Here is an 11,208-nt window from a genome sequence, read left to right on the forward strand (position 1 = left end):
CCTTCCCAGTTTTGCTGGCTCAGTCTCTCGAATCTGTGCAGGAAGTGTTAACACAAACATCACTGAAGTGCTGGGGGAAATTTTATTGTCTGCCAGATTTACAAATTGGGATCGATCTTCATTCAGCCGGTTTCGCCAAAGTTTCTGCGAAGTGAACATAGCAAAAGACAGGTGCCTTTCAGATCACCTGTGATTAAACTCACTGCGTTTGTCTTCAAACAAAAGTGTTTTTTTTTTTCCCCTGCCCGCAACATATAATTTTAGTCAGCTAACACTAAATTAGACACCCACTCAGATTTATTATGATAAGAACATTCAGTAAGCTAATTTCAAGATGATGACTCCTATAAATTCTTATAATTTATTATTTAGTACTTTGGTTTTTAATCATTAAGTACGTGAAGACTTTGTAGGTCAAACCTGTATTAATGAAGACAGTAATCTATTTTTCAAACTCTGCTCCTCACCTACCTTTCAAATTGTAAATTAACAGAAATAGATTTAAACACACTTGTAAGAACAAAGGCAATAATTGGGGATGGGGGGATATCACCCCCAATTGCCTAATCTTTCTAGGTAGATTGTCAATCACAGTGCTAACTTATTTAAGACACATCATACTAAATCTTAAAATGAAATAATGGAGTCAAAATTTGAGAAGCCCTTAGCTCACTAAGAAAATAAAACCCATAACCCACATTTAAAGTTTCATTAAAAAAACAAAGCTGTTCAAATATTAGCCAGGACAATTTCATTAGGTGTTAATCTTCACCCAATGCAGCAATTTTTATTGCTTTTTTCGGGAAGTGTTACAGTTTTAGAGATACATAGACAAGAAGTAAAATATTAACTAAATAAATATTTTAGAAAGCTGCGGATGTTATCTGAGGGTTTTCTTTATTTCCCGAATTCATTGCCAAATTAGAACCAATTTCACAGTTTCAAACACTCAATGCTAAAAGACTTCAGGGTTGTATTTTGCTGAACAAAGGTATGCTTTTTGATCGACTGCGTGCACATAATAAAGTCACCTGCATGGTAATACCTTTTCATTTTCCCTAAAATAAAATTAATCTCTATTTTGATATAGTACAAGCTCATCATAAATAAAGTGAAGAACAGAGGGGAAAGAGGAATGATGTTCACTATTATAATTTTTAATATTTTAGAAATTGTTTTTATTTTATTTCAGAGAGAGAGTGAGCAGGGAAAGGGGACAGAAGGAGAGAAAGAGTCCCAAGCAGGCTCCACACATAGTGCGGAGCCCAACATGGGGCTCAATCCCACAACCCTGGGATCACAACCTGAGCCCAAACTAAGAGTCCAGTGCTCAATCTACTGAACCACCCAGGAGCCTCCACTATAAGAATTTTAACTGAAAAAAAAAATCAGGATACAAAATGAAATAAGTGTCCAACAAAGTCACTACTGTGTAAAAATAATCATGTACAAGCTGAGAAAAATCTAGAAGGAAATATAGCAAAGTGATAAGAGTGGTTATTTTTAGGTGGTGGTACATCAGACAATTTTATTTTTTCATTTCCTCTGTTCACGTTTTAATCTAATATTCTGAAAAGTCCTTCAGAAATCAAAAGGCATAGGTTTGCATCCTTAATATTGAAAGCATTTTAAATTACATCAGTGTCTGAATCTTCATATGATCGACAGTCAGTGTCCGTTTTTGCTAAAGACTTATTGCTAAGGGGTTTGCTATTGAATTATTACACCAAGGACTGCTCATGGCATCTCTCGGTTCAGTACAAGCCTCCCTAGGATACACGCATATGCTTACAAGCTGGGCTTCAAAACAGGAAGCCAGCAACATCCAATGCTTTCAGAATATGCGCTAAATTACTTTAGAAGGATATTTCCTCCTCTCCTCTTCACCTGGGGAAGGGTGAAATATCGCAGGTTTTTCGATAAAATCCTCGATGAGAAGAGCATACAAAGATTCTGCCTTATGGTTGAAAGGATTCATGGAGAACAGAGATCAGTGAGGAGGTTTTAGCAAACTGGGTTATAGAGAGTTCGCTGAGCCTGGATTTCTGGATTTTGCCTGTCATTTACTAAATAAATAATGATAATTGGAAGAGCAAAAACAACCATGAAAACAGCATCTATGGTTTACTACCTACAGCATAGAGTTAAACATCTTGCAGATCTCAAGTCCCCGCCCTCCTTGTACGTGTTAGTCATTTCACAGCCAAGAAAACGTTGATACGACATCACTGATCACCTGGGACTCTAAGCAAGTCCGTGCGTGGCGGATTCGAGATATAAATTGCACCGTCTGACTCATCCCCCAGATGTCTTTTAGTCACAAGGAAAAAGAAGCCTGCCGCCAACTTTTTGAGAAAGTGATAGATGCAGGAGGAAAACGGGTTTATTAACTCGTAGAAGTTTTTATCCACAAATGTGCTAGTGTTCAACTCATGACGTGGGTGAAAAATTTTAGGCACTTTTAATTCTAAAGTCTTGGTTTATTTATCATGTAGGCAGTGCAAATAGGCTCTCTATTAAGTTTGATGAGTAACAAATCACCCCAAAATTCAGCATCTTCAAACGATTATATGTATTTAATATCTCACATGGCTTTTGTGGGTCAAGGATTTAGGGGCAGTTCAGCTACATGGTCTGGCTTGGGTTTGGTGGCACCGTGCAGTCTCAGCTGAAGGCTAAACTGGGCCTGAGGATAGGCTACCAAGATGGCGGCCTCACGTGGCTGGCAAATCAGTTCTGGCTATTGGCTGGAGGCTTGAGTTCCTCATTGTGTGGGCCTCTCCTCAGTACTGTTTGAGCATCCTCACAGCATGGTATCTAGCTTCCCCCAAAGCAAGTGATCCCAGAGAGAGCAAGGCAGAAGTTCCAGTGTCTTTTGTCACCTAGCCCCAAGAGTCAGGCTTTATCATTCGCCCTTGTCAGTCTGGTTCAGAGTAAGAGGAAACCACACAGGTGCATGAAATCTGGCAGGCCGGGGTCTTTGGAGGCCGTCTTGGAGGCTGGCTACCACAGGATCTCTTTTCCCTTTGTCTAGACACACCCAGGGCCGGGAACTATATAAAGTTGTACTCTGACATTTCAGCAATGAAATGAATTTGAAGTGGTCAAGTGGGAAGGTGAAAAGTCACCTTGAAGAAACACAGAGGTACCCAGTCCAAGTCACTCCCAACTGCAGGACCACCATTCCCAAAGTGCTATGTTTCAAAAACCTGGGGAAGCAATGAAGCAGATAGTTTCAGAAAACTCCATTAGGTGGCTCTGAAAGAGGTTTCAGTGATGCTGCTGGAGATGGAGATGAAGAAGTTGAGTAAAATTATTTCATAAAATGTGATGGAAAAAACCCTCCACTATTTAAAAATTTATGTATTATTTGTGAAAATGGATTAATAAATTAAACCTTATATGTAAATTTTTCAACATGCCATCTACATCCCCTAAAGTTTATAAATTGGGCAAAAAAATACATAGTTAGCACCTCAAGGTGCCTGACATGGTCTAAGATGGGTGAACAAGGTAATGAACAAGACAGATAAGGTTTCCCACATCCTAATGGAGGAGATGGTAACAAACAGAAGTGTATAATACATCCTTATTTTGAAAGTATGATGCTTGTTATCTTCTGAGCTAACCAGATATTGGAGTGATTTGGCCAAATGGCCTTTGCCTCAATTATTTGCCTATCAAGTAACTTATCATTTTACTTGGCTCAGTCCCTATAATTATGCCTAGAAGAAAACACCGAGGTTTGTTTTTTTTTTTTTTTCCTGGCCCAATAAACAAGAGCACTTCAAACTGTGTTATAAGTACAGTCCTTTTTGAAAATTCTTGTTTGGGCACTTGGTTTATATACTAGTCCCTATGAGTTTGATTATTGCGAGTCTGAATCTGTAAGAAAAATCTCTTTTTGGTGGCCTGACAAAATCTAATTTTTTGAGGAAGCAAGCTTGAGGGCTAGATTCATATTGTTAATGAACTCACAAATGTAATACGACGTGGAAAGCCTAGAAAGTCAGCCACCTGGCTTTCACTGCCTACATCGGTCCTTTCAAAAGAAAACTGACATTTTATACATTAAAAAAGAAGCCTCTAGGAACTCTAAAGAAAACATATGCAGAAAACCAGGATACTACGAGAAGACGGCATGTATGTGACAGCTATCCGGTGGATCCTCATTCAGATCTGATATTAATAATTGATCACAGAAATCTTGAATGTTGAGCCAATGGCTTCAGAGTCCTACTCAACATTGTACCACAAATAGACACTAACGATCAGCATTCGAAGACGCTGAGGCTCAAAGACCTAGGATGTCAATATCTGTTTGTCCCTATAAGATGGATTTCTTTTCCGATCGAGCCCTGGGTCCATATGCTTCACGTTCATAAGCCCTGACTGAAACATGAGGCATAAATGAATCCTAGGTGAGGACCATCATTGTGTAAGACTTCAGCAATACTGAATGTGGATGGTGATAGCATTTGGCTAATTTGGAGTAAGGGTGGGACACTAAGGAATCCTCCAGAATGAGTGAGAGGGAAATAAATAGCTTTATATACAAGAGTTTGATTGCAACACTGTTTTAACAGTAAAGAACTATCAACGATGTGCTTTCCCAACTGAAGAGTGAATAAGCCATAAGAACAATCACTTGATAGCTTTTTCATCTAGCTGATGCTTAATATTAATGAAGACTATCTTATAATGGGGGAAAGACTTGTTCTATAATATTAAGTGAGATACTCAGGAGACAGCATCAAATATAATGGAGCATGAACAATAGTAGGGAGAAAAAATTAAAAAATCCTCCATTCATGGGGATTGGAATTTGAATGGGACTAACCAAATATTGACAGTGTTTGTTGTTTAAATGAGGACATATTGACTAAGTCTTATTTTCTGTCCTTCTCCTCCTTCTTTTTTCCTTTTCCTTTTTTTCTTTCTTTTCTCCCATCCTTCTTTATTTTATTTCATTTTTTTATAATTTCCTGTTTGGTATTTTACACACACACACACACACACACACACACACACACACAGGAACTGGTAGTCAAAACTTGTGTAAATAAAATTCACATTCTCACACTATTTTCTATGGGGTCTGGGAGGAAAAATGCAAACTTCCTCCTCTGTTCATTGCATCAAGATTAAAAAACTAGTCTATGGAGAAAAACAAGCTTATTGAGTTTTGTCATAAAGTTTGCCATGGAAGGCCCTTCTCAAAACTTGGCTGTTGTTTTCCACAACTTCATGTGATCTCACAATTCCTCACAATGGGTGGCTCACAGCAACTTTCGCACAGATGATAGCTCCCGATGGTAATAGAGGTTTGGGTTGACCCTTGAATGTGTGGGCAGGAGGGTAGCAGAGTTGGGAGTGTTACATACTTCCCAGATTGACTATGTCCTCCATGGGATGCCTCGTAGACTCTGGGCAGCTGTGCCAAGAGTGTTGACCTTCCTCCAGGTGACCAAGCCCATGGCAACATGGTGGCCATCTGCCCTATTGCTGCTCAAGGAAACTGTGCCTTTGTGAGTTGTTTCAGCAAATGGTTATTAGCACCTTTGCCACTAAATGAAAATATGATCACAACTAGCAGGAACAGAAGAGCACTCACTTGTTTGCAAGGACTAAAAACCTTGCTAAAGAGATGCATCAGGTCATTAAGGAAAGATAGAATCTCAGAGGAGGAAAGAAATGTACAGGTCTCTTTGTCTAACCCAATCTATTTTGGGAGTCTTTTCTATGAGACTGAGGACTGGTGTTCCACCTCGTCATTACCTTATTGGTAGGAAGAGAGCAAACGGATCAAGGTTTCCCATTCTGCTTCAGGGTCAGCCCTAGGCAAATCTGTTAATTAGGCTAAATTTGGCCTGCTGAGATACTCTCCTGATTTCCTACTCTGAACCCTCTCCCCTCTCTCCACGAGGCCAGGCTCCAAGTACCCTCAGGCGACACCACATAAAGGATTTTCTGTTCCCCATCACACTGCTCACATTACCTATCTAGCGTCCTGCATCTACTGAGCTCTGTCTCCAGCTTGGTGTGAGTGGATAAATACACAGAGCCTTGCACTTTAACAGTGGTATTTGTTTTTTTTTTTTTTTCTGAAGGCACTAATCTAGTCCAAAGGACTGATTCCAAGAGTGGGCAAATATAGTTCATTTATAAGTGTTAGATTGGCTGGGAAGGTATTTGGGGGCAAACAAAACTTGACATTTTTCTCAAAAATAGCAATATCAATAACCAAGGGCAGACTTGCACTCAGAGCCCAATTTGTACAAGAGATGCCATCCTGCCTGTTTTCCAAAATACATTATCCCCAAGCCTCCTGTATTCGTTGGTATTTGCTGTGTAACAAACAACGCCAGAACTCAGTGGCAAAAAACAATAACTACTTTTTTTTTTTTTTACAAAAAGCTCATCATTCTGGTCATGGGCTGGGCTCTTTCTCTGGTGGGAACTGTCTTGACTGTCTTTGCTGGACTCACTTGCCTTTCTGGGCTCAGCTGGTGGCTTGGCTGGATGACTCTAGAATGGCTTCACTAATGTCCCCGGAGGCTGGTAGGCAACAAGGCTCCCTCCCTGCGGCCTCTTATCCTCCGGTGGGCTAGTTCGGGCCTGTACATATGGACTCCGGGTTCTAAGAGGCAAGACAGCAAAGCCTGACATTCAAGCACCTTTGTGCCTGTGCTTTGCATCGTGGTTGCTAAGGTCCAGTTGGCCAAGGCAAGACACTTGGTGGTGGAGAAACAGATTCCACTTCTTAGCGGGAGGATGATCAACATCATCAGAGTGGGGGCCAGGATGCAGCAGGGGAAGAAACATTTTTCTTTTTCTCCCTCATAATTCACAATTTTTACAACACCATACCTTCCCCAAACCCTAAAGGGTGTTTGTTATTTATCTCCAACTTATAGAAGAAGAACATGAAATTTAGAATGGTTAAAATCTATCCCCATGAAAAGTGAGAATAAACCCAATTGTGTTACACTAGAATCATTTACCAATTCATATTTGAAAAATATATGTGGTTATATTTTTAATATATATTTTATATTATAAGTATATATTTATATTATATATTTTAATATCACAAACATAACAAATAGGTAAATAAAATGAAATTTGCTTAAATTTAATGAATATAAATATAAATATATTAAAATATACAATATGCACACATAGACACAAAAATAGAGCTATGTTTATGTGTATGTGTTAGTATCCATACAAATATTTTCAATCTGTCCATTGAGAAGTCCTGGAGGCAGTGATATCCCAGTGGTAATGAGCACACCCAGCACTTAGATCTTGGTTTCTAAATACCATTATCCAGTAAAAGGAACCAGGGCTCCTTGGAAAAGTAGTTAATTCCGAGATCAGGGCAAGAAAGTAAGAGGAGTCGGCAATATCTTGCAAGGCAAAAAGGCAACGAAGTTCTTAAAAAGGATGGGGTTCTTCAGAAGAGCTCTAAGGCCAGTCTGAAAGCACCCTCCATGGCCAAAGCTAAAACAATTTGAGTGACAGAACGTCTAACAGTATTATTGTATTACGACCTATAGTATAAAATGAATATTTTGATATAAATATTTTGATATAAATATACTAATATAACTGAATATATAATTAAATAAGTAGAGAAGGGACACCCTTCAACAGAAAAGAATTTGATTAATTAATGTAGAAGGCATGAGGGAAATAAAGTCACCTTTAGGACACCATAGCATTAACTGTTGTAGGCAAGATCAACAGACAGATGGTAACGTTAGTGGATGAAAATTTGAGGAGAAATAGTCTCAAAGTACCTCCCCCAAGATATATTAATTACAAAGGGGAAAATAATCATTTTCAGCGGCTATATCCAGCAGACAACACTTTTGCCAAGAGATCAAGTTTAATATCAACATCACCAGCTCTAAGATATTTTGACGCCATGTACCCTCTAATAGGATGGATTGAGAAGGGCATACTATTTTTGTGTATTCTGACCAAAAATGCCTAACTTCAGTATAAGCAGGAGAAAATATCAGACAAACCCAAACTGAGAATGTTCTATAAAAGAACTGACCAGACTCTTCAAAAGTTATCAAGGTCATAAAACAGTTTTTACACACACACACACAAATGAAGACAGAAATTCCCATGGATCACAAGAGATTGGGAAAACACGCCAAAAATGCAGCATGATACCCTGGATTGAATCCTGGAACATCAAAAGAGCATTCATAGAAGCACCAGTGGAATGCAAACACAGTGTTGGTTAGTTGAATTAACAGCATTGCACCAATGTTAATTTCTTAGTGTGGAAAAATGGATCATGTTAGTGGAAGCTCAGTGCAGAGTGTGTGGGAACTCTGCACTATGTCTGTGACTTTTCTAGAAGCTGAAATTTATTTCAAAACAAAACTTTCCCAAGGCCACAGCTCGTGACGGTAAAACCATTCTGCTGGATTCCAGAGTCCGGCTCATCCCGCTCTGCCATGCTTTCCACACCCACGCGGTGCGGATCGTCTCCTCGGAATTGGCAGAGACTAGGACTAGGACACTCCTTCCAAATGAACTCTTATGAGAAAAGCTGGTGGCACAATTAGGCATAAACCCGTTTACTTTAAATGGGGAAAATGAGGGCCCGGGCTTGTTAAAATGTACATACATAGAGAGCAGCTACGCTCAGCATCGTGTCCGAACTGCCCAGATCTGCCAGTTTGGAATGGCGCTTCTTGACTCCCCACCACTTGGTCAAATTAGTACAGGACTACCCATCTCAACCTTCAACCATTTTGTCACTTAAAATGAGTGTCTGGAAGGTCATCCTTCTGGGAATATTAGTTACCTTGTCCGTTACTTACTTAATCATAGCTTGGAGTTATTTTTTGCCTTGTGGAGGTTGACTGTAAATTATAGGTTACAACACAGCAAAGCCACACTTAGCAAATTATATGGCATGGGAAAACCCTTGCTTTGGGGGAAAAATTATGTATTTCTTTATAGATATGTTTTATAAAGTATTATATTAAGCCTATAAAACAAAATCCATGAGCACATTTTGTGGCCTTTAGGACATATTTGACAACTGACTCACATTCCAGCACACTCCTTAACAGGGTTGGAGGGGAGAAATCTCACTTGAATCTCACTTGGATTCATGTTGGAGGAGGGGTGGGGGCATGGTCCATGGATTTCTACACGCGGACCCACAAGAGGAAAGGCTAGAAATCTTTTTGGTCTATGCACATGATGCAGTAAATAAATTAGGCCGATAGTCTTAAATTTCACTTAGGGAAGCTTCAGCAGACTAACAGGCAATGTTTTCTCACTGTTATAGATGGATTCCTTTAATATTCTCTTGAAGATGTCCATCCAAGTACCTTGGGGACTTGATCGAATGAGGGCGAGATAAGAAGAAAGTGCATGAATGCAGGGCTATTAAATAGGAGGAGACCACGACCTTCTGGAATGGAGGTTTTCTGTTTCTCTATAGCTTTGCCAAGCGCTTCACTGGGCTGTGTCCACGTGGCTGGAAACAGTCTTTCAGACTGGTAAAGAAAGTTAGACATCCTGCCTCAATAGGACCAGTCTTTGTTGTACCGTTAAGGCTAAAGATTCCAAGGGCCAACTACCACTGGCTCTGACCTCCTCGTGGATGGTACCCTGGTGGGCTGGAGTGACATCATCCCCCGCCAGCTCACATGGTGACATTGTTAGCCAGGGCTCCTGCCAACTCCAGCCCGGGACACACAAGACTCAGGAGGGCGGACGGCTCTGGGGTTCCCAAATGAATCTCCTAAAACATCCAGTTGCCGGGCTGAAAAGTCTGCAAAATCTTTCTTTAAAAGTGTATGTTTTAATTTGAGGACATTAATTGCATGGAAATTATTGGACTCTATGATTTATGACCCCTCCAGAATTCTGCGGGCTTTCCCTCCATATGGGCCGCTGCCATTTTCCTTTTGTATACCTATCATTTCCCATTGTTTATCTCCCCTGATTGATGTTCAGGCTTGGGATGTTTTCTATTATGAGATTCATAATTATCACTGGTAATAGAGAAGGCTTCCCTATTATCTTCAGCGAGACTGCCCAAATTATTCAATGTAGCCCACTGGTACCACACTGCAGGAAAATAAGAATTTATTTCCCATCCCAGGCATATGGTAGATAAGAGGATGTATTTATTTCTCCATGTTTCAAAAGGATTAAGCTTTGAAAAAATAAATATCACTTAGGCTGTCAGTTAGCAGAACTTTATGGTTCTGAGTTTAGAGGGCCTCTCTTGGGCTAAGAATAGCAAATCTAAACTCTGGTTTTAAAAAGGGGGGGCAGGGTAAGGAGGTGGGGAATCAATTATGTTGTACTTGGCTAAATAAATGAATGCTATATATTTCAACCATTATATTGGTCTACAAGGCACCCAGCACCACCTTGGACCCCAACGTTAAATAACGCACTGGCTTATTTATAAAAATGTTAGTGAATTCCAACAGTCCTTGACCCCTGGCTATTCTGAGAGCACGTTGAATACATCATCTGGGTTTTGCCTAATTACACATAATTAGGAAATGTAATTATGCTTTTCAGTGTTACTCTGCCATTAGGAACCGAGTGGACGGCTTGTAACACGAGTAAGGATTCGGTGCTTCAGAGAAAACAAATTAAAAATATGAGCCAGCCTCTAAAAATAGGGATTGCACTGAAGGTTAGTAAATCAAACTTATAAAAAACATAATAAAAAAAATTGCTCTTGGCTCCGGCTAAATATTTGATGCAACAGTTACGCTGGCTGCCTTTGTGTTGGGGGCTCACTTAATGACACATCATTTGCATCCATGCCGAGCCAGGGAGAGGGAATGAATTATTTTGCTCCTCAATTACTTTGATTTGCTAACTTTCTCACATATTTATGCCTTTTCATTTTTACTTCCTCCTTTACGCTGGGTTCCCCGCTCTCGCTGAGCAAGTGACTTCCAATTATTCCATAGCAAAGACTCACAACATTTCATTCGCGGGTTTGTTGCACACATAGGCTGCACTCCCATCTCAGAAATGTAGGAAGGAGCGCTTGGCTTTGCAAGTTCTACAAAACAGCCACTATAGTAATGAGCAGGTACTAAATTTCACTGGAGAGCTACTTACCACTCAGGTACCGCGCTGGGTGGCTTCACCCACCGCAAAGCTAAGAGTTTCATAGGTGAGGAAATAGAAAGGTTA

At 40.0% G+C, this 11,208-nt stretch overlaps 1 protein-coding gene across 2 annotated transcripts in view; it reads right to left on the reverse strand.

Moving 5' to 3' along the window:
• Window positions 1-11,208, reverse strand: part of WWOX (WW domain containing oxidoreductase) — a 923,424-nt gene that overhangs the window by 308,688 nt on the left and 603,528 nt on the right. The window contains exon 10 of one of the 2 annotated variants that reach the window (XR_003904120.1): window positions 127-144. The exons of the other annotated variant lie outside the window; for it this stretch is intronic. The gene's annotated coding sequence lies outside the window, so the exon portion shown is untranslated. Of the gene's footprint in view, window positions 1-126; window positions 145-11,208 lie in introns of those variants that run through there. 2 annotated transcript variants of the gene reach the window in all.

This window comes from Suricata suricatta, chromosome 16, assembly GCF_006229205.1.
Source record: "Suricata suricatta isolate VVHF042 chromosome 16, meerkat_22Aug2017_6uvM2_HiC, whole genome shotgun sequence".
In the NCBI taxonomy this organism is placed as follows: Eukaryota; Metazoa; Chordata; class Mammalia; order Carnivora; family Herpestidae; genus Suricata; species Suricata suricatta.